Below are 22151 nucleotides of genomic sequence, written 5' to 3'. Positions count from 1 at the left end.
GGTCAGAGATCCTTTGGAAACTATCATGGTTTAGGGTTCAATAGCAAAACATCAAAAGTGATGGGTTCTGCAAATCAGGAAACAATGGTTGAGTGTTGTGTTAAAAAGGAGAAATTACATGAAGATGAAAAATCCACATTGATCTGCTCCTTCTATGGACATTCAAGACATGTTAAAGATACCTGTTGGAGATTCAAGAAAAGCAACAAGAGAGTCACCAAACTTCAAAAGAACATGCAAATAGTGAGTCTGGATAAAGACAAATAGAGTAAATACTCCAGAAGAAGTAAGAAATCTGTTAGCTCAACCACCAGTGACAAGCCACGGAAAAACAAGGGAAGTGGGCATTTGGCCCGTCCGTTCACCAACTGAATGGTGATTTTACCTTCTCATCCTTAACTTGGGAAAGATGAGAAGTGTCTAGAAGTGGCTCAAGTCAATGTTCGTAAGTTTCCATTTTTAGTTCTTTCTGTTTGGAAGACCATGTCAAGAATATCTAGGGTTTGTCACTTATAAATCTCCTGGTACTGTTTGCCTTCTCCTTCCTTCTTTCACGTTCTTATGGCTCTTGTAACTAGAGGTGCGTCCAAAAGAGATGCAATAGAAGCAGTCAATGTACATTTGTTCAAAGGAATCACTTCCTCGAGGATGATAAAGAAGAAGTTAACAACCATTGGAGAAGGTTCTTCCTCTAATTGTCTCTTTTCTGTATGTCATAATAATCATTTTAGAGACATGGTGAAATTTTTCATCAACAAGTGAAATGATTTAAAATCTCGAATCATTTCCTCTTTGGAATAGATAACTCACTATGAACAAAGGATGTCTCTAACCAAGAATACTCTACGTGATCTAAAAAAAGAACTTAGTGAGTTAACTGACATTTTTGAAGATCTAGAGGAATTGAACGATCCCATAATCAATGGGTTTTTCAATAATGAGAAGGAGTTTTCTGTAGATGCTCTGAGAAAGATCTACAATGCCTAGTAAGTCTTCAGATGGGAATTTTTCTTCTCTTGTTTTTAGCAGGAAGAATAACTAGTGCTTTGAATAGCGATGATTGACTACACATAGCTATTATTTTCATCTTCATGTTTTTAGGTTTTCTAAAAATATTTGGAGGATGATGTTTTGCAGTATTTAATCTTTATGATTTGTTATGTTTCAACGTGTTATGGGATATTGGTGTTTACGTCCTTGAACTATGTTGTCCCATATTTTGTCAAAAGTAAAGTCGTTTATGATCGGTATTCGTTTATTGATTAAGGAATGAATGGACTTTTGACATATACAAAAGTTAAGCCTATATTGTCAATTTTTGATGGAAGATGGGTTAAAATCTTTTGTACCCAAGGATTATGTTTATTGTTGTTATGCATATAATGATTGAAGATAGAATGAATCCTTGTGTATTCCGCAGTAATGATCTTCACTGATCCATATCTTATGTAATACTGTGAGGCTCCGTAATGTGTTTTATGTTGAGCACGATACAACCAAGTTGATTAATTTTTGATTATCTTTGTTGGTTGTTCCGTAAGGTACTTTATGTTGATCATTTTAGAACTAAATTAATCATCTTGTTTGGTTATTTAGTTATTACTCCATAAGTTCTTCTTGTGTTGAGTATATGAATGATTAATCCAATCACTCTCTTGTATGGTTAACTTAGTCGTTGCTTCGTAAAGTTACTTATGTTGAGCACAATCAATTAAATTGATCACTTTGTGTTTAATTTGATTGCGTATTCCGATTAAATTAATCATGGGTTTACTTATGATTAATTTGATTGAGTTTTTGGATATAAAAATCATTCTCATGGTTTTGGTGTCCAATAAAAATCCTTCTTTTCTCTTGAAATTAAGGTCGCTCATTGTTGTTCTTTCGGGAATGACATCAAATGGGGGAGAGTTCTTTTGAACTTGTGTTTAATGGTCATATCTTGAGGGGTGTGCGGCTGTGGAATTTTAGAGGGGTTATCTTGTATCTTTAAACTCCTTGATGAATGATGTTAGCTTCGCCTATATGATTGCATCTAAATAAGATGATGTGTGTTTCTTTCTCTTAGTCATGAAATGTCTCTTACGGAAATTTTATTATGATCCCGTTCTTGTACCTTTGACAATTTTATTGCAAAAAGGGGAAGAATTAATATGTATTTCACACTAAAAATACATACGGTTTCGGATCACTGTGTAAGGGGGAGTGTTTTTCATGTGAGATGGAATATTGACTAAGCGGGAGTGATACATATCACCATAGTATTATTGTTGAAGTTGTGATACAATTGAACTTTGACGCTGTGTAATAATACTATTACACTGTATAACAATGATCAAGAATTATGTTTTCTCATTGTTATATCTACGGATCTTCAACAATGGTGATGCTAAACTTACAACCTTTGGGATCATTGGAGTACTTGTAAGTGACGAAGATTTCGAGGAATGTTGAAGATTAGATGTGGAATAGGAGCTACTAAAGTTTCATTATCATTTCTATTCCATATGTATTGATAGTTTTGTCACTAAAATTGACAAAGGGGGAGATTGTTAGAGCATTGCTCGATCGAACTCGCATGCGTTGCTATCTCAAGCATGTTTGTCAATGTTAGTGATCAAAACTATAAGTCTTGATTTCTAGTCTACTATAGCTAAGTCTCGGACTAGGATGGTAAGTGTAGTTGAGCTCAAGGACTCCATGGAGATTCATCATACAAGACGAAGATCTACTCAAGGAACCGGTGGAACTTCTCGACAAAAAGGTATGTGGAGACTTGAACTTATCTGTCACTCAAAAGTCTATCTATTCTATGTCCTACTATTTGAGACAAAAAGTCGTATGTTATATATATAGACTATGATTATACACATTTGGTATTTCGAGCCGAGTATACCTCTCCTATCTATATCTCGAAATATGTGTTGGTAAGATTTTCGCTTCGTCCAAGTTTATCTTTACCTAGTGACGAAAGTCATGATATGTTTCAATCACTTTGAAAATTGCTTTGACGAGAAATAGTGTAACAACTGTATAACGTCCTCTAAGAATGTTTCAATGATTGGAATGAGAGTTTAGATTACATAACCAATGGTGGACATAATCATTTTTGTGGAGACACATCTATGTATAAGTCTATTCCTTGAACCAAAGTTCTCGAACTTTGTTGATCAAGAGAACCGGAAGCATGAAAAGTGCCAAGTCCGCGAACTGCCGAAGTTCTCAAACCCGAGAATTTCTGCTGGAGTTGACTAACTACTTGCGTGAGATAAGTCCGCGAACTCAGTCCGTGAACCCAATCCGTGAACCGGAAAGTTCTCATCCTGGGAATTTCTGCTGGAGTTTGTAAACTCTGTCCGGTGTCTTAAGTCCGCGAACCTAGTCTGTAACGGCTCTCCAGATTTTGGTTCATTTTTAATATATTGTATAATTTGTGTCCCGAATACTTATTGAAAAAGCGGGGGTCTAACAACATCACCCAATATTTCGCTTAGCAATCTGTATGAACTGACTCCAATATACTTTTTATGAGAATCAACTAGACAGTCAGACTCAATCAATAAAAAGATATATCAAACAGTTTATATCACAATCTCTCGATTTAATCTTTACTCCAGCAAATAGAAATCTGCGAGTCTTTATCAAAGAGAGATAACTTGGACGGTACCAAAGACCAATGTCCAAGGATCAATCAATATCAATCAACAACCAAAGGTTGGATTTCCAATTGATGATCACGAACGCACAACCTATATTATTTCAATTATATAAAATATAATGCGGAAAATAAATAACACAGACACCAGAAATTTTGTTAACGAGGAAACCGCAAATGCAGAAAAACCCCGGGACCTAGTCCAGATTTAATACACAAGGTATTAAGCCACTATAGACACTAGCCTACTCCAAGATAACTTCGGACTGGACTATAGTTGAGCCCCAATTAATCTCCCACCGATCCAAGGTACAGTTGTACTCCTACGCCTATGATCCCAGCAGGATATTGCGCACTTGATTCCCTTAGCTGATCTCACCCACAACCAAGAGTTGCTGCAACCCAAAATCGCAGACTTGATAATAAACAAATCTGTCTCACACAGAAAAGTCTATCAAAGGATAAATCTGTCTCCCACAGATAAACCCTAGGTTTTGTTCCGTCTTAAGATATGAAATCAAGGTGAACAGGAACCAATTGATAATCCGGTCTTATATTCCCGAAGAACAACCTATATTAATCAATCACCTCTCTACAATCCTTCCTGACTACACAGGCGGTTTGTCGAGGAATCACAAACAGTGAGACCAAGATGTTTGTGACTTCTTTATCTTGCCTATCGGAAAACTCTCACGATCTCAAGCCAATCAATCGATTGTACTCGTACGATAGAAGATGCAAGATCAGATCACACAAATGCGATAAAAGTAGTATCGATCTGGCTTCACAAACCCAATGAAGTATTTAAGTCGTTAACCTGGTTTTAGAGAAGAAAACCAAAGGTTAAAGGAGAATCGACTCTAGCGAGCGCACTAGTATCACACAGACGTGTGGGGATTAGTTTTTCTCAAAGCTAGATGTCTCCTTTATATAGCCCTCAAATCAGGGTTTTTCCTTAGTTACAAAACAATCCATATTCACCGTTAGATGAAAACCTGATTTAGATTCAAGCTAATATTTCTAAACCGTTAGATCGAAAACTTAGCTTGTCACACACACTTGGGTATACGTTTACTGGGTTTGCGAAAACCATGCCCAAACGTGTACGTGTATGTTGGTTCAACAAGTTACCCAAAAGGTTAACCATATGAGCATTTCATATTAACCTTGTTCTTCTTCACCATAACTAGTTCAAGTGACTCAAATGAACTAGTTAAAGAGTTGCTCAATTTCTATGAGATCTTATGTAACTACACAAGACACAATTGAAACAAAGATGATTCGATTCGATTTGAATCGGCTCATGAACTTTATAGCCACGGTTTGCAGAAAAGCATACCTTAGTAATTTAAGTTTCATGTTCAGAGCACATCTTTAGATCATAAACTCTTAAGTTCACAAACAAGTTCGCGGACTTAAGTAAACCGGTTGAATTTTCCAAACTCAGCAGAAATTCTCGGAAAGAGAACTTCCGCCAGTTCGCGGACTTAGCACACAAACGAGTTTTGGAAAATCCAGCAGAAATTCTCGGTCGAGAACTTCTGACACTTCGCGGACTGAGTTCGCGGAATGGGCAAGCCAATTCCACAATCCTTCCGATTTCTCTTGATCAACAAAGTTCGAAAACTTCGGTTCAAGGAATACATGGTTATGTAATCTAAACTCTCATTTCAATCATTGAGACATTCTCAGAGGACGCTATGTAGCCGTTATTCACAGACCGATTCACGTCAGAGCAATTCTCAAAGTGATTGAAACTTTTCATGACTTTCGTCACTAGGTGAAGATAAACTTGATCAAAGCGAAACGCTTTACCAACACACGATTTCGAGAAAAAGATAAGCAATGAATGCTCAACTCGAAATGTCAAATGTGTATGATCTAGTCTATATAGCCTACGACTTTTGTCTCATAAGAAGTAGGAGATAGAAGAGATAGACTTTTGAGTGATAGATAAGTTCAAGTCTCCACATACCTTTTTGTTGATGAAGTTCCATGGTTCCTTGTATAGATCTTCGTCGTTGTATGATGAATCTTCATGAAGTCCTTGAGCTCAACTATACTTTTCTATCCTAGTCCGAGATTTAGCTATGTAGGCTAGAAATCAAGACTCATAGTTTCGATCACTAACATTGACAAACATGCTTGAGATAGCAACACATGCGAGGTTGACCGAGCTATGCTCTAACAATCTCCCCCTTTGTCAATTTTAGTGACAAAACTATTAATACATATGGAATACAAAAAAGATAAACTTTAGTGGCTCTTATTCCATAGTATAATCTTTAACATTCCTCGAAATCTTTGTCCTTCCAAGTACTCCAATGATCCCAAAGGTTGTAAGTTTAGCATCACCGTTCTTGAAGATCCGTAGCTATAACAATGAGATAAATCGAGATTGGCGATCATGATTATACAGTGTCATAGTATTATTATGTAACATCAAAGTCCAATTGTATCACGACTTTAACAATAATACTACGGTGATATGTATCACTCCCCCTTAGTCAATACTCCATCTTGATCATGGAAACCACTACCCCTTACACAATGATCCGAAAACCATATGTATTTGTAGTGTGAACTACATTATTTCTCCCCCTTTTTGTCAATAAAATTGGCAAAGGTATAAGAACGGGATCATAATGAAATTTCCACAAGAGACATTTCATAGACTTCAAAGAAAAATACATACCAACTTAATTTAGATGCAATCATAAAGCCGAAGCTAAATGCATTCATCAAGGAGTTTTAAGATACAAGATAACCCCTACAAAATTCCACATCTGCACACCCCGCAAGATATTACCATTAAGCACAAGTTCAAAAGAACTCTCCCCCATTTGATCTCATTCCCGAAAGAACAACAAGAGCGGCCTTCATTTCGAAAGAAAAGAAGGATTTTTAAATTGGACACCAAAAACCATAGAAATGATTTTCTATATCCAAAGCTCAACCAAATTAATCACAAGTAAACCCATGATTAACTCAGTTGGAATACGTAACTAAATCAAACCATAAAAGTGATCAATTTAATTGAAGGTGCTCAACATAAGTAACCTTACGGAGCTACAACTAAGGTAATCATACGGAGATGAATAGCTTAATCGTTCACATACTCAACATAGGGAAAACCTTACGGAATATACGACTACATCAACGGATAGAACATGATTAGTATAGCCGTTAATATACTCAACACAAGAATTTTTGGAATATATGAAAACTCAACTAGACTAATTACAAGAGAACTTATAATTAATCTAATTGGAATACAAACTGTTAGAGCACTACTCGGTTGAACCCATTAGCGTTGGTATGTCAAGTTAGTTGTCAATTTTAGTTTCCAAAATGCATTCTTGATTTAGCATACTAAAGATAGTTTCGGACTAGTTTAGGTCTAAGAAGTTGAATCGAAGTTATCCTTAAACGATGAAGATTGAAGATTGAAGGCTATAAGAAGAAATCAACAAGTACTTCATCAACAAAGGTATGTCATTGATTTCATTTGGATTCTTGTTCAATTCTACCTTTCTAATCTATCAAGATATATGCTCACTACATGGAACAATTCCGATGATGGTAAATGTACATTTATGTATATATACTTGAGGTTATTTGATTCATGACCTTGGTGATAATAACCTTTATCCCTATAAAGGATCTCATGTTATAGCGAATGAGCCAAGAATCACTCAATTCCGAGTTATAATGACAAAGTTATGAGTGATTTAAGTTCATTAGTAGGAAACATTCCATGGGCTTTGGAGTAGTCCGCGAACTTGGGCCCAATACGTGACTAAAAGGGATTTTTGGTCAAGTTGGTGATGTTTCCTTATCTAGGCAAGTTAGCTATTGGTCCAAACACTTTTGATTACCATATTAAAGTGTTTGTGATTCCTGCCTAAGTTAAAATGTGATTTATTCACATAAACATAATTTTTGCTAAATAAGTTATTTATTTAATTATTTTGGCAAGAGTTTTAACTTAGGAAAGACTCCCATATTTAGGAGAGTCTTGTAAAAGGAAAATAGCTTTGCTTAGCTTCCAAGCTATTGTTCATTATAAATAATGAGTTCGCGAGTTTACACGTTTTTCATCCCTTTAGAAAATTGGCGTAAGCTCTGCAGGTTGTTTTCCACGTCTTCCGTTCTTCGTGAACGAGAGTGAGATAAAAGTCTTTGTATTAGGGATCAGAAAGCCAAGTTGGATTTAATCTTCGTGATTGATCATACAACTTGTAATCTAGGTTTTTCACCTCTTGTCTATTCTAAGGTTTTCTCTTCTGATATAAAACCATTCAAGAGTTGTTGATGATAAACCCTAGGTTTTGATAGATTTCAGTTTCCGATCGTATACCAACACTCGTTAGTCGAAATCAGAGTCTAGAAAGAAAAACTTCTTTTGAGGCATCTCGTAAAAATTCTTGAGAAGTTTTAAACAAGATATCTCTAGATTTATTCTAGTTGTTCTTTTGGTAGATTTATTAGGGTTTTATTAACTTGGAAATTGATTTTTGGAATCACCCAAGTTTACTTACGAAAATCAGGTTCACAAACTCCTTGTGTGTTGTAGATGGGGAAAAACGATTTGCTGGTTTTTAAGGGATTGAGGAGACGACCGTACGGAGGAGGCTCCCCGAACCGAGCGAAATGTTAAACCTCACACAGATGCACCGCTGCAAAGGGGGTGCTTTAGATTCGAGAGATCAATCTGTAGTACTCCGGCCTAAATCAAGACAATGACCGTTTCAGAGTAAATTCGGTCACAAGAGAGGATAGGTTGATCTGTAGGAGGGAAGCTTAGAAATGTGTGGAATCAATGGTAATCAAAGGTTGTGGGTGTGTGAATTCTGAATACGATAAGCTCTGAGTGATTGAAATTGCTCAATTGAGAGTAGTTGTTCAATTGATGAGTTGATGATATTGTGTTGTCAGTTTGACGTGAGATTGATGATACTGTTGATGATGATACAATCATGATTCAGAGACTTATTTATATTGCTGGAATTTTAGACACCATGATTCCATGAAGTGTGACAGTTGATGGAATCAAGGAGTGGGGAAGTGGAGATCGTGTTTGAAACTAGTTGCTCAACGTGTGGAGACTTGGTCGATTTTCATATGCTCACGTGAGAAAATACGAAGAACTCCTGAAGAGTTGACGATTTGTTGGTGGAAGAATGATTAAATGCTGGTTTAATCATTTATCAAAAATGCTCGTCTGAGCCTTAGGTGAGAAAACCTAATTAATTATGACGAGGCGAGGGACCGACCATGGAGTCATGAAACCGGCCCTGGGTTGTCCCGTGACCGTCTGAAGATCACTTCATGAAAATCCAAAGTGTTTGGGAGAGTTTTGGACCTAATACGAGCAATTGTGCAAATTAGGTAAAAACTATGAAAATTGATGGGACCGGCTTCCGTGAGCCAAAGAGCCAATATTGGTCGGTCAAGATAGCATGATCGTGTTCCCAAGTCACCCGCGTCTCATTCCTGAGAATTTTGATATTTTCTGGGGTGCAATTGAGCATCCATTCGAGAAAATATGCCAAAATTAGGGTTTCGACGAAACTGAGGAAAACACCATGAGATGATGAAAAATAATTATAAAATAAGGAATGAGGAGGCGTGGGACCACTGTGGTCAAGGCATGGTCATCCGGTCGTGACCACGGTCCCGTGGTGCCTTTTCCTTAATTTTATAATATTTTGATGATTTTATTAAAAATTCATGAATTTTGAGAAATTTGATGAATTTTGGGAGTTTCCATGAATTGAAGGAGTTTTCATGAGTTCAAGGAAGCAAAAGATATTAAAATAATAAAACAAGGGCGTGTGGGACCGCGGAGGCATGGCTGGCCGGCCAGGGCTCGGTCCCACAAGTTTCCCTAATTTTATAATGATTTTATGAAAAATTCATAAATTTTGAGAAATTTGATGAATTTAGGGAGTTTCCATGAACTGAAGGAGTTTTCATGAGTTCAGGGAAGCAAAAAATATTAAAATAATAAAAACAAGGGCGTGTGGGACCGTGGAGGCATGGCCGGCCGGCTTGGGCTCGGTCCCACGAGTTTTCCTAATTTTTTAATATTTTTTAGGTATTTTTGATGATTTGAGGGAATTTTTCCTAATTTGAGAGAAATACCATGAAATCAAGGAATTTGATGAATTCAAGGCAAACTAATAATAAAATAATAAAACAAAGGGCGTGTAGGACCGGCTAGGGCATGGCCGGCCGGCCAAGGCCCGGTCCCACAAGTTTTCATAATTTATTTTATTTTATTATTATTTGATGATTTGTGCAAAAATACCATGAAATCAAGGAATTTTTTCATGAAATTAGAGAAATAATAATAATAATAATAATAATAATAAAATAATAAAGAACCGTGGGTGTGGGCCGGTTGGGACCAAGGCATGGCCGGTTGGCCGATGGTTACGCCCCACACTCTTTTCCTTAATTTTATATTATTTTTCATGGATTTATGAAAGTACCATGAAACCGAGGAGTTTCCTCAAGACGAAGGAGATTTGATAAAATGAGAGGATTTTCATCAAATCATGGAAAATAATAAAAATGCCAAAAAAAATATAAAACTGGCGTGGGATTGACCACGACACGGTCGGTCGGTCGTGTGTCCGTGCTCCCAACACCCTAGTCAATATTTTAATTATTTATTATTTTCTTCTCTATTTTGCATAGGTTCATCGTTTCGTTGTATTTTTGAAATACTCGTTCGCGCGGTGACTGTTAGTGTATCATCGTTGAATACACCTTCACCATTTAAATCGGGGCTTACTTAGAGGTAGCTCAGACGCCCGGTTGTTGATTATTTATTACTAATTGTGGAATTCAGTGGAGAATAATTCACAAAACTGAGTAATAAGATGTTTATTATTAATTCATAGGATCAGCTGAGGATTCGACTACGAATTCAGAATAATAAAGTGAGCATTACCATTCCATGGGATCGTAGATTCGACCATAAAATCGGAGTAATTAAGGTTTACCTATTACCATTTATGAGACCAGTTGTGGATTAGATCATGAAATCGGAGTAATGAGATAATATAGTTATTGTTATTCTATAAGTTCAAGTCGTGGATTCGATCATAGAATCAGAACAATTGTTTATTGCCATTTCATGGGACCAGCCGTGGATTCGACCATGGAATAGGAGCAATTATTATTGCCATTCTATGGGACCAGTCGTGGATTCGACCATGGAATAGGAGCAATAATAGATTATTCTGGGAATTCAGTAGTGAATGTCACAGCAGAATTAATCTTAATTAGGAATAATTAACTTTGTGGCTCTATACTAGCAGAGCAAGCTGTCTAGGAGCATTAATTATCCCGATATGAGCTTGTCGGTAAGTCATATGCTTTATATAGTCAGGGTAAACTCGTTGTTTGTTCCAGAAGACGTTATCGTTGTATACTAGCAGAGCAAGCTGTCTAGGAGCCGTCCATCTCGTGATACTATATAGAAGTAATCACTGAAAGTGTTCAATGTTCATGAGATATGTCGTTGTCCAGTTATGAGACTACATATCTACATGTACTCTGAGAGAAAGTACTCTCCGTTCAGAATTCGATGAGAGACCCGTGTTTCCATACTCACGTCTGATTGCTGGATCAGAGCTTCGTATAATTATGAGTTCACGATTTTAGCCCTTGTCGAAAATCCACCATCTACATTAAGTCCCCTGCTTACTGAGGAAAGCTGTGTTCCTCAGTCAGCATTAAATGGTGATTTTCCGGCCATAAATAACAATACCAGTAATTGAACGTAGTCGTAAGTTGAGACGTTACCGGATTTAGAGAGCATGAGCAAACCACGACTTGATGAAGGCTTCAATGTCATGATTGGAGTGTCGTTTGATGAGCATAAATTGGTGTTGAACCGCTGGTTTGGACGACGAGTCCGTGGTTGGTCAGGATTCGCGGGACGGGCCCATGAAAACAAATCCTTGTTTTATGAATAGACGCTCGTTCGTTCGTTAGTTTAAGGAACAAACAAAATAGACCTGAGTCCAATGATATAAAATTCGTCTATGAGCTTTCACGAAAACCGGAATTTTATATTTTAAATATGTGAGATTTCACAAAGTGGAACAAACTCTCGTTTCAAAGGTGGATGCTCGTACGAGAGAAAAGTTTTTTTTTGATAGACATGCATCTGTTAGTAATAAAATTTTGTTTATGAGACTTCATGAAAAATTTTATCTTCGAGCTTTCGGAAATCTTTGAAAATATACTCTCACTTCAAAGACAGATGCTCGTGCGAGGGAGCAAAAATATATAGATATATTTTTCAAATTTACGTGAGTTTCACGTTAAAATATATTTTGTAAAATCAATGTTTTGATTTTGAACAATTGTTGAAAGTAGACAACCATACATGGTGAAAGAATGTCTATATGTGAGTTTTCACAATCGTAGAATGGACGTCTGTCCAGATTTTGAGAAACCAGTGAATGTTCACATTGTAAAATTTACGTGGGTTGTTCACGGTTTTGTTACAATCATGTCAGAATTTTTCTCGTCTTAGCAGGTTTGAAGGAACGAGCAAGATTTGAAGTATTAACTCATGCACTGTTAGTGGAATCGTAAACAGGTAAGAGTTGAAAGTTACCATTTTTGCAGACGCTGATGTGAGCATCTTTATTCCATGATTCGTTGTTTTGCTGAATCCTGCGTTTTGTATAAATGATGCGCTGAATGTTATGCATCTGTCACAGCCACTTCGCAAGAATGACTGACTCCCATGATGACACTTTCAAAGACGATGTGTCCAGGGATGACATCTCCGCGGGTGTAACTTCAAGAAATGGTACTTCTGGGACCTTTGAGTGATGGTGAGAGATCCTTCATACTGAGTTGTACTCCTGGTTATTTCATCAACTATACCATAGGATGATCATGTAGTGAGGTTTCAGATCAATGTAGACTCCTCGGAAATGGAAGAAAGTCTTCGGTGCGGAGCACCCAGAAGTAAGGACTACAGGATGTTAGCAAATGACGTGCAGTCCCCAGCCGTTTCTTTGGTGAGTTGTTAGCGCTCCTTGTGTCATGAATTTTTCCTGCCCGTGCAATTAGGATCACGAGATCAAGGTTTTGTTATTTCTTTTCAGACCTTTTCTCCATCGATTGAAGGTCTTCAACTTGTTCCCAGGCGAACAATTCAGGAATCAGTACTGATGAAGAAGTCGATGTAAATATCTCTTTCGTGTAGGTGATCGCGGCATCTCCTTGACTGAAATAATAATAATTTTTGTTGATGAATCCAGGAAGAAATCATTGTAGATAAGAATCATGTTGATGAAGCGCACTCTTCTTTGGGAGATGGGAATATGGAGAATTCCCGAAATCCCGAACCGAATGGAGATAGCGGTGTTGTCAACGGAGATTCTGGCATCGTCGAGCTTTCAAATGATTTAGAGACTCCCTTAGTAAGTATATCTCCTGTAATTCTTCAAAGAAGTATGACATCGCTGATTCGTGAATGAATGAATGAAAATCCATGTGAATTTATGGATAACTTTGCCGAAATACGTCACCGGAAAATTTCAGACTTCAGATTTTACTAGAAACGTTGTAGAATCTTCATCCGAAGTCGGATTTCGCGGTTTGCATATGTATCTTCAAGCCCAGGAAATTTAAAAGGTTTATGAAAGAAGCTATTTGAAGTTTGAGCATGTTTAGGGCCTGAAAAAGGCGAAATAGTGAACTTCCAGAAGACCTTCAGAACTTTTTCAGATGGCATGTTGCTCCATGTTTTAGCCACATCTCTTTGCTCGTTCATCGGATTGTCATGAAATTTTGAGACGTTGTAGAAGACATCCATACAAAGAGAATGGTATATAACCCATCTTCATATTCATTGTAGATTGCTCCCATTTCGTCTTTTAGTACAGGGCATAGTACAGTTTCTTCAGACGAGGTTACCGTGAAACGTATTTTCATGACTTTCATGCTATTTTCTCGTGCCTTGAGTGTATAATGATTAATCTTGATAATGTTGGATTTATTGTATGATGTATTTTATGATCTCATTTGGTTTAAATCTTAAATGACTCTAATCCTCATGTAATCTTCGTATTAGGTGCCAAATACCGAAGTTGAGGATATTGAAACCAATGAGGATAACTCAAACTGCCCTGGAGTTATTGACGAAGAGACAACCATCTCTGGACTTCAAGTCCATTAGAAGGTTTTCATTGAAGTCTTGGAAACTCAGATTGTTGCTGCTTCAGTGATAGAAGAAACCGAAATACCAGTAGAGAATACTGAAGAAACTGTTGCCCTAGAGGCTGCTCCAGTAATTGAGAACCGTATAGTGGTGCATGAATATCCAAGTGCAGGAGTTGCTTTTGATACTCCGTTCGATGCTTCACTCCCGTATCATGAACTAGTTGGCGGATTCAGCGTTCCCATTGGATATGCAGGCTTGTACGAGAAACCGTGGAAGATGTATGGGCACATAGTCGTTACCAAGGATCCGGAGCATAGTTATTTCTTGACGAGGCAAGTAGAAGCCATATTGCGTGTTATAAATGATATCCGCATCACAACTGGAAATAATTTCACTCGGGATGTACTCTTTGATTGGGAGTACAATTTGAAGAAAGCTGAAGAACTTGGCTTCAATCTGAAGTGGCTTCGTCAAAAGATTGATGCTATAAGGAAACCGGTGGAAGGTGACACTTCTTTCACCACCAGTGATGCCGTGTTGAAGAAGATGGATGCAGAAAAGCAGAAATCTTATTTTGCTGACTTTCTTTAGTTTTCTTTCCATGATATCTTGAACCTTGGACTTCTGAGAGATGTGAGGTTTTATTCTGGTCTTGATTTCTTTATCGGTTTTGGATTGTGAAATCAATCGTCTTGACAAGTGGAACGTCAGTCCCCAGTATTTTGTTAAGTCTCTCCCTTTCGTTTTCCCATCTTCTGGTGAGACCTAGATAGAGGACCCAGGTAGAAAAATTGATGTAAATACCTAGGTGGTCGAAGTTGGAGGTACCTTGATGAAGGATTTAGCGGAAGGACCTGGTGGACACCGATCGACTGTGGAAGTTATGAATCCCGTCTAAAAATTGTTGTTTGCATGTTGTACGCTCAGGAAGTTGTAGGAACCTCATACGACGTCGGAATCTGACGATTGACCCCAACTTTCGAAGCTAAGAGACGGAGGAATCATATGCAACCAGAATGCTTAAGTTTGGAGATGTCTAGGGAAATCAATAAAGTATGCACTTTCATAACTTAGAATCCCGTGCAAATTTTCAAATTTCATAGACCTGACAGTAAATACCGTATCTTTCAGCTCGTACGTCCGATTGATGCGCCCTTTTGGTATGTTGTAGAAGAGACATAGACGAACATCTTTCGTTGAGGAAGCATTGTCCCATTATTCACCCATTATTACGTTTTTGCAAACCCATGGCCTGGAGTGTGTTGTATCTCATTTATAGAGGTGATGAGAACATCTTGTAGAAGACTTTGGATTATGCCCACTAGAGCTGGAAAACAAGCTGAAACCCGCGGATTAACCCGTACCCGGACCGTGAAAACCCGAGCCCGGCTTGGCTTGGTCCTAAACAAGCCGGGCGCGGGTTGGAGAAATAACGGCTTGTGAGAAAACGGGTTTACCCGTCCCGGCCCGTAAACCCGCGGGTTAAACCCGTCAACCCGTCTTGTCCTATTAATTTCTACCATACGATTATTACATTTAAGCATGTTCGTTCATTTATGGTATAAATCTCAAAAAAAAAACCCTAAAAGATTTCATTTTGTTTCATTCCTTCTCCACTCTGCTCTCTGCGCTTTCTTAGCACCACCTTCATCTTCTTTTTTCTTTCTTCTCTACGTCTATTCTTCTTTGCATGTGTAAATTAAAGCTTAACAATAATGGATTTAATCTCAAGTAACTGATGTGAGGATTTGCTTCTTCACTTTTCTTTTTCTTTCTGTTTCTTGGTGGAGTTTTAGTCGGCTAAGGGTTCTGAGTTGGATATTGGAAGTGCAAGTGAGTGATTAAGGGTGGATTTTAAAAGTAGAACATGAAGAAGAACATTATCATACTAATAGTTAAGGTTTATTTCAATGAAGTACTGGAATTGAAAAATCCAGAAGAAATTAGGGCTTCAATTGAATTTGGGGTTTTATGAAATTGAGAAGAGAATTGAGTTAATGATAGAAGAAGAAGACTAGGGTTTTGATTCAATTTAAGTTATTGGGTTAAGATGTATTGAATTCCTACAATAATTTTTGTTATTTTTTGTTCATTCAATTAAAAATACAGAGAGGTAAAGCCTTTTTTTCTCCCCTTGTATATCTAATGTTTGGAACATCATGTTCTTATAGATGTTGGTTTTGTTTGTATACTCTTGGGATTATAGTTACTAAAATCGAACCTCTGTTCTTTCTCTCCAAATCTTATGTTGTTGTTGCTGTTATCTTCCATTGGGTGTTGTTGGTGGGAGCTGCTAAGAGAGTAGGAGAAGGAATAATGGGCTTTGGTATCATTGATTGCTGCTTCCTGAAGTGTAGCTGCTGTTGCTGTTGATGTAGTTAACTGAAATGAGTTTTCGTCTGATTTTAGTTTGAATAGCAGCATGGGAATTTGAGGAAGATGAAATTGGAAATTGAGCAGTGATGATGGGGAGTTTGAAAACGGAATTGTGGGATTATAAGAATCAAAAATCAGTTTTGAGTTGTGTTTACGATTTTTATCCTTGTAAATTGTAATTTGTCACAAATTAGCTTAATTAAGTTTTAATTAAACAAGTCGGGCTAACCCGTGAACCCGCAAGCTTTACCCGTTACGGGCGCGGGTTGAAGAAATGACCACCCGTGAAGAATATCAACCCGCAGGTTTTGGCCCGTGTAAACCCGTACCCGTGTAACCCGTAACAAGCCAGCCTCGGCCCGCCCGTTTGCCAGCTCTAATGCCCACCAGTCGTGCCAGCTTTGGGAAGACTTTCATGTGAGCATTTTATCAGGTCCGCACATCTTGATATGAATCATTGGTCTTAGAGAATTCCGCTTCATGTGTAACACTTCAGAGAATGATTAGTTGATGAAGCCCTGAGGATGTTGCTCCTGAGACCGTTGTTGGTGCTGAAACCATGAATGATTACGCTCCAGAGATCCTTTTCGATGCTGAGATCATGGATGATGTTCCTCTAGAGATTATTGTTGATGTTGATACCATGGTTGAAGTTGCTCCAAAGACCAAAAAGGCTAGAACCATGATTATAGATATAAACTTTGCTCCTTCATCCAGTGATCCTTTTACATTCACGAACTAGTTGATGAGTTGAGCGTCTGTAATATGAAGGTGTACTGAGAGTTCAACCTGAATGCTCCTGAAAGCATAACTTTACCACGATCTGGCTTTGCCAGTGAGTCAACATTGTTGCGGTAGATAGCATCAGCAGTTTTCATACTGGATGTGATTGGTGAAGAGAGAAAGTTCCTCAATCATGCAGGGGCTTGTGATGTAGAGAAAACCCGTTGATGAAGTTTCACGGAATCACCTCAGGTTTCCCAGTATATATTGAAGGAGTTGGTAACATTCATGTGTGAATGATGTTGCATCTGCTTTACAAGTCTTATAATGAGATAACGAAGACTTATCGAATGTAGTGTCGTGCCGGTGTTGAATCAGTGTCGAGATATTTGTGTTGAAGCCAGAGGCGCCATTATCGAAGGTGTACTCTTTGATTGGGAGTACAATTTTGAAGGCTTTTTTAGATGATTGAGCGTTGAAGCGTCATACCCATTGAGCATGTCTTAGGTTTGATCGTATGGTCCCCGACTTTCTTCTGTTGATTCAGCATTCCTTTCGTTGCAACAGTGGGATTCAACACTTGTGCAGAAGTCAGAGCTTTCTAATTTTTTGGCACACATGGACGCTCCTGCAAGGCTATGTAGAAACTCCCTAAGTGTTCTTTGCCATGTTTGGACATCATCTTAGCAATGAACGTCTCAGTGATCGATTCAGAGAAATGTCAGATTCAACCACTTGGTAAAATACTAATGCGGTGAAGTTACCATTCATAACGTCTTGCAGAGTTGCTAGCAGAATTAAGTCCCCATGCTACATAGCATGTGAGGAAATAAATGACGTAGACACGGGAGGAATGAGACTTGCCTAAGTGTGGAACCTCTCGATGAATGTCTATGCATCTTTTGCAGGTTCTTGCTTCAATCTCGTCAAAGTTCGAAATTCCTCCAAGTGCTCTGATGATGGAATGTCCGTCAAATCTTCTGGATCAGAACTTTCTTTATTGGAGAGATATGTAACCAAAGGCGCTTTGTAAGTACCCATCTTTTCAGCGTGGATCCACGCTCTTCTGAAGGACGTGTCATATCCTGGATCTTCTTGATTATGTGAAACTTGGTTTTTGTCCAGGTTGAACTTATGTTCACTTTGAGAATGATGTAGCCATAAGTATTTCCGAGCGCTCCTTCAAGGTCTTTGATTGATATGGAGCATGAGTATCTTCTTGTCGAGTGATGCATGTGGATCCGATGGTTTTCAGTGGAATGTTGTTGATGGCGGTGTCAGCATCGATCAACGTTCTTCCTAATTCGTTTCTTCTGAGATTGACTGTGGTAAGCAGTCCCCAGTTGTATACCTCTTGGTCCGTGGATGGAGGCTCAAGAAGTATTTTCGGAATGGACTTCTTGACATGATGTGTTCAGTGCTGTGAACATGTCTCTCCTTCGTGCCTTCGACAGATAGGGCAATTCACATTCGACCAGGATTGAACTGCCTCTTTGATAGGTTGTTCAGAGAGAGTGTAAAGCTTATGATTGGGAAAGGACTCTTGTGTACTCCTTCAGTCCCTTGTTGAAGCTATTGTAGATCGACCTTTTCTTTGAAAATTTGCTTCAAAATATTGCAGTTACTTGTTGGATGATTTGATGAATCTATGAAGGTGACAGTACCTGGGTTTCTTCATTTTTCTTCAGTTGGCTCTCTATGATGAGCAGCGATTGCACCATCTTGAACCCAGAATTCTAGTAACTCGATCACTGCTTCATGATAAGTTTGAGTATGTCCGATCATCTCCCCGTTCGTTAATGTCGGATCGAGGTTTGTGTAAGATTGGTTATCCTTTCTTGATGCTTTTGTAGGATGAGGTGTTGGATGTCTCATGTTTGAGCAGGAGCTTTCCTTTTGCTTGAGCAATAACGTTCATGGAAGGTTGGACATTGTATTGTTTGTTGATCAGGCGTCGGCTGCTCCGAGGTTCCTCGACCTTGTAGACTTTGCTCAGCAAAGCAGGTGTAGTAGTCGATGATCGTTTGGTTGCTTTATGAAGTTCTGAGAGATTCTGGAGTCGCAGAGAAAGGCTCTGTATATTGGGATCATTTATTTTTTTTCCATGCTCTCCTAGTGCCTTCAGGGATCGAGAGACGCGTTCTCGAGCGCTCCATGTTCCGTTATATAGTGCGAACGTTTGGGAAGTGTATCCCTTCGGGAAAGAAATTATTTGCATAGAAACAGGGTATGAAGGTTGATAACGATGAACAAATGATGCTTTGTCTTTTCCTCGATCCTCCATGAAGCGTTCCAGGTCCTCACGAGCGATGAAGCCTGCAAGTTCCTTTGCTGGAGAGTCATCTACAACTTTGCGGAATTCTTCATCTTGTACAACATGGATTGGAGAGATTTCAGGATCAGTAGTTGAAGATGTTTCTTTAGCTTCTCCTTTTTCGCGCTAAGGCTGAGTTCGTTCAGACGCAAACTTGTCTGTGAGAGTTTTGAGATAAGCATACAACTCTTTCTGTGTTGCAGCCACGTCAGTCTGAACCTTCATGAGATCAAGCTGATTTCCTCTGGTTTCTTCAGGAGACCAACCGAAGAGTGGATTGTTGATGGCGCCAGTGTCGTCACTTGCAGGGGAAATCTCTGGAGCACCAGTGCTTGGAAGAGTGATAGTAACATGTGACGTGATATTTCTGGCCGGAGGAGTGGTGTTAGCGCTACCACTAGAGCCTGCAACGTTAATAGGAGTAGTACTTGCTGGGAGTACCACTAGGACTTACAATGTTAGAGTTGGGTGTTGAACCCGGATTGGTAACTGAACCATACCTAAGACCGACCATCCTGCCGAATTGAGATTGCAACCGAGAGAATGATCTCCCACTGTGGTCTCCAATCTGTAGATGGGGAAAAACGATTTGCTGGTTTTTAAGGGATTGAGGAGACGACCGTACGGAGGAGGCTCCTCGAACCGAGTGAAATGTTAAACCTCACACAGATGCACCGCTGCAAAGGGGGTGCTTTATATTCGAGAGATCAATCTGTAGTACTCCGGCCTAAATCAAGACAATGACCGTTCCAGAGTAAATTCGGTCACAAGAGAGGATGGGTTGATCTGTAGGAGGGAAGCTGAGAAATGTGTGGAATCAATGGTAATCAAAGGTTGTGGGTGTGTGAATTCTGAATACGATAAGATCTGAGTGATTGAAATTTCTCAATTGAGAGTAGTTGCTCAATTAATAAGTTGATGATCTCGTGTTGTCAGTTTGACGTGAGATTGATGATACTGTTGATGATGATACAATCATGATTCAGAGACTTATTTATATTGCTGGAATTTTAGACACCATGATTCCATGAAATGTGACAGTTGATGGAATCAGGGAGTGGGGAAGTGGAGATCGTGTTTGAAACCAGTTGCTCAACGTGTGGAGACTTGGTCGATTTTCCACCCACTACCTCATGAATTCCTTCAACTGATTGCACGACTTGCTCACATTCCATCGTGTGTTTGAACACACGTGTCGTAGACCGCAAGACCAAAACCCTAAGTGATATCCCCCCAAGTGACACGATTGTCGTCTCGTGGTATGTTAGTCAATTTATGACTTCGTGGTTGTAGATGGGACGATGAGTCCATGTAGTCGTTGAGTTGAACATGATGTTCTGAAACTCGTGAATTGAACATGTCATGAGACAGAGGTATAGTTCTTACGATGAAGTGAGCAAGTATTGCTCATTCGATGGATCGTTGAATATTGATTGTTGAACCAATATTGAGCAAATATTCCTCATCTGAGCAAGTGCTGCTCATGTGATGAATTGTTGAATATTTGATCGTCTGAGCATGTGTTGCTCATCTGATGGATTATTGGCAGCATATAAAAAATATTAATTAGAATACTGGTCGTTGAACTGAGCATAATTAATAAAATTAATGACCATGAGGCCGTCGTAAAATTATTAAGGTTGGAATCTGGAATGATGATCCTTAGATTCAGAAACCCTAATTTGATCAATTGATGATCAATTCATGGTTCGTCAGAATTTCAACCATGGGACGAAGGAGGGAGCGACTACACAGGACCGTGGATCAACCGTGTAGTGTCCATATGCTCACGTGAGAAAATACGAAGAACTCCTGAAGAGTTGACGATTTGTTGGTGGAAGAATGATTAAATGCTGGTTTAATCATTTATCCAAAATGCTCGTCTGAGCCTTAGGTGAGAAAACCTAATTAATTATGACGAGGCGCGGGACCGAACATGGAGTCATGAAACCGGCCCTGGGTTGTCCCGTGACCGTATGATGATCACTTCATGAAAATCCAAAGTGTTTGGGAGAGTTTTGGACCTAATACGAGCAATTGTGCAAATTAGGTCAAAATTGTGAAAATTGATGGGACCGGATTCCGTGAGAAAAAGAGCCAATCTTGGTCGGTCAAGATAGCGTGCTCGTGTCCCCAAGGCGTCCGCGTCTCAGTCCTGAGAATTTTGATATTTTCTGGCGTGCAATTGAGCATCCATTCGAGAAAATATGCCAAAATTAGGGTTTCGACGAAACTGAGAAAAACACCGTGAGATGATGAAAAATAATTATAAAATAAGGAGTGAGGAGGCGTGGGACCGCCGTGGTCAAGGCATGGTCAGACGGTCGTGACCACGGTCCCGTGGTTCCTTTTCCTTAAATTTATAATATTTTGATGATTTTATGAAAAATTCATGAATTTTGAGAAATTTGATGAATTTTGGGAGTTTCCATGAATTGAAGGAGTTTTCATGAGTTCAAGGAAGCAAAAGATATTAAAATAATAAAACAAGGGTGTGTGGTACCGTGGAGGCATGGCAGGCCGGCCAGGGCCCGGTCCCACAAGTTTCCCTAATTTTTTAATGATTTTATGAAAAAATCATAAATTTTGAGAAATTTGATGAATTTAGGGAGTTTCCATGAACTGAAGGAGTTTTCATGAGTTCAGGGAAGCAAAAAATATTAAAATAATAAAAACAAGGGCTTGTGGGACCGTGGAGGCATGGTCGGCCAGCTTGGACCCGGTCCCACGAGTTTTCCTAATTTTTTAATATTTTTTAGGTATTTTTGATGATTTGAGGGAATTTTTCCTAATTTGAGAGAAATACCATGAAATCAAGGAATTTGATGAATTCAAGGAAAACTAATAATAAAATAATAAAACAAAGGGGCGTGTGGGACCGG

Source organism: Papaver somniferum, chromosome 3 (genome assembly GCF_003573695.1).
Source record: "Papaver somniferum cultivar HN1 chromosome 3, ASM357369v1, whole genome shotgun sequence".
Taxonomy (NCBI): domain Eukaryota; kingdom Viridiplantae; phylum Streptophyta; class Magnoliopsida; order Ranunculales; family Papaveraceae; genus Papaver; species Papaver somniferum.
The sequence above is the reverse complement of the archived record's forward strand: the minus strand, read 5'-3'. Positions refer to the sequence as shown.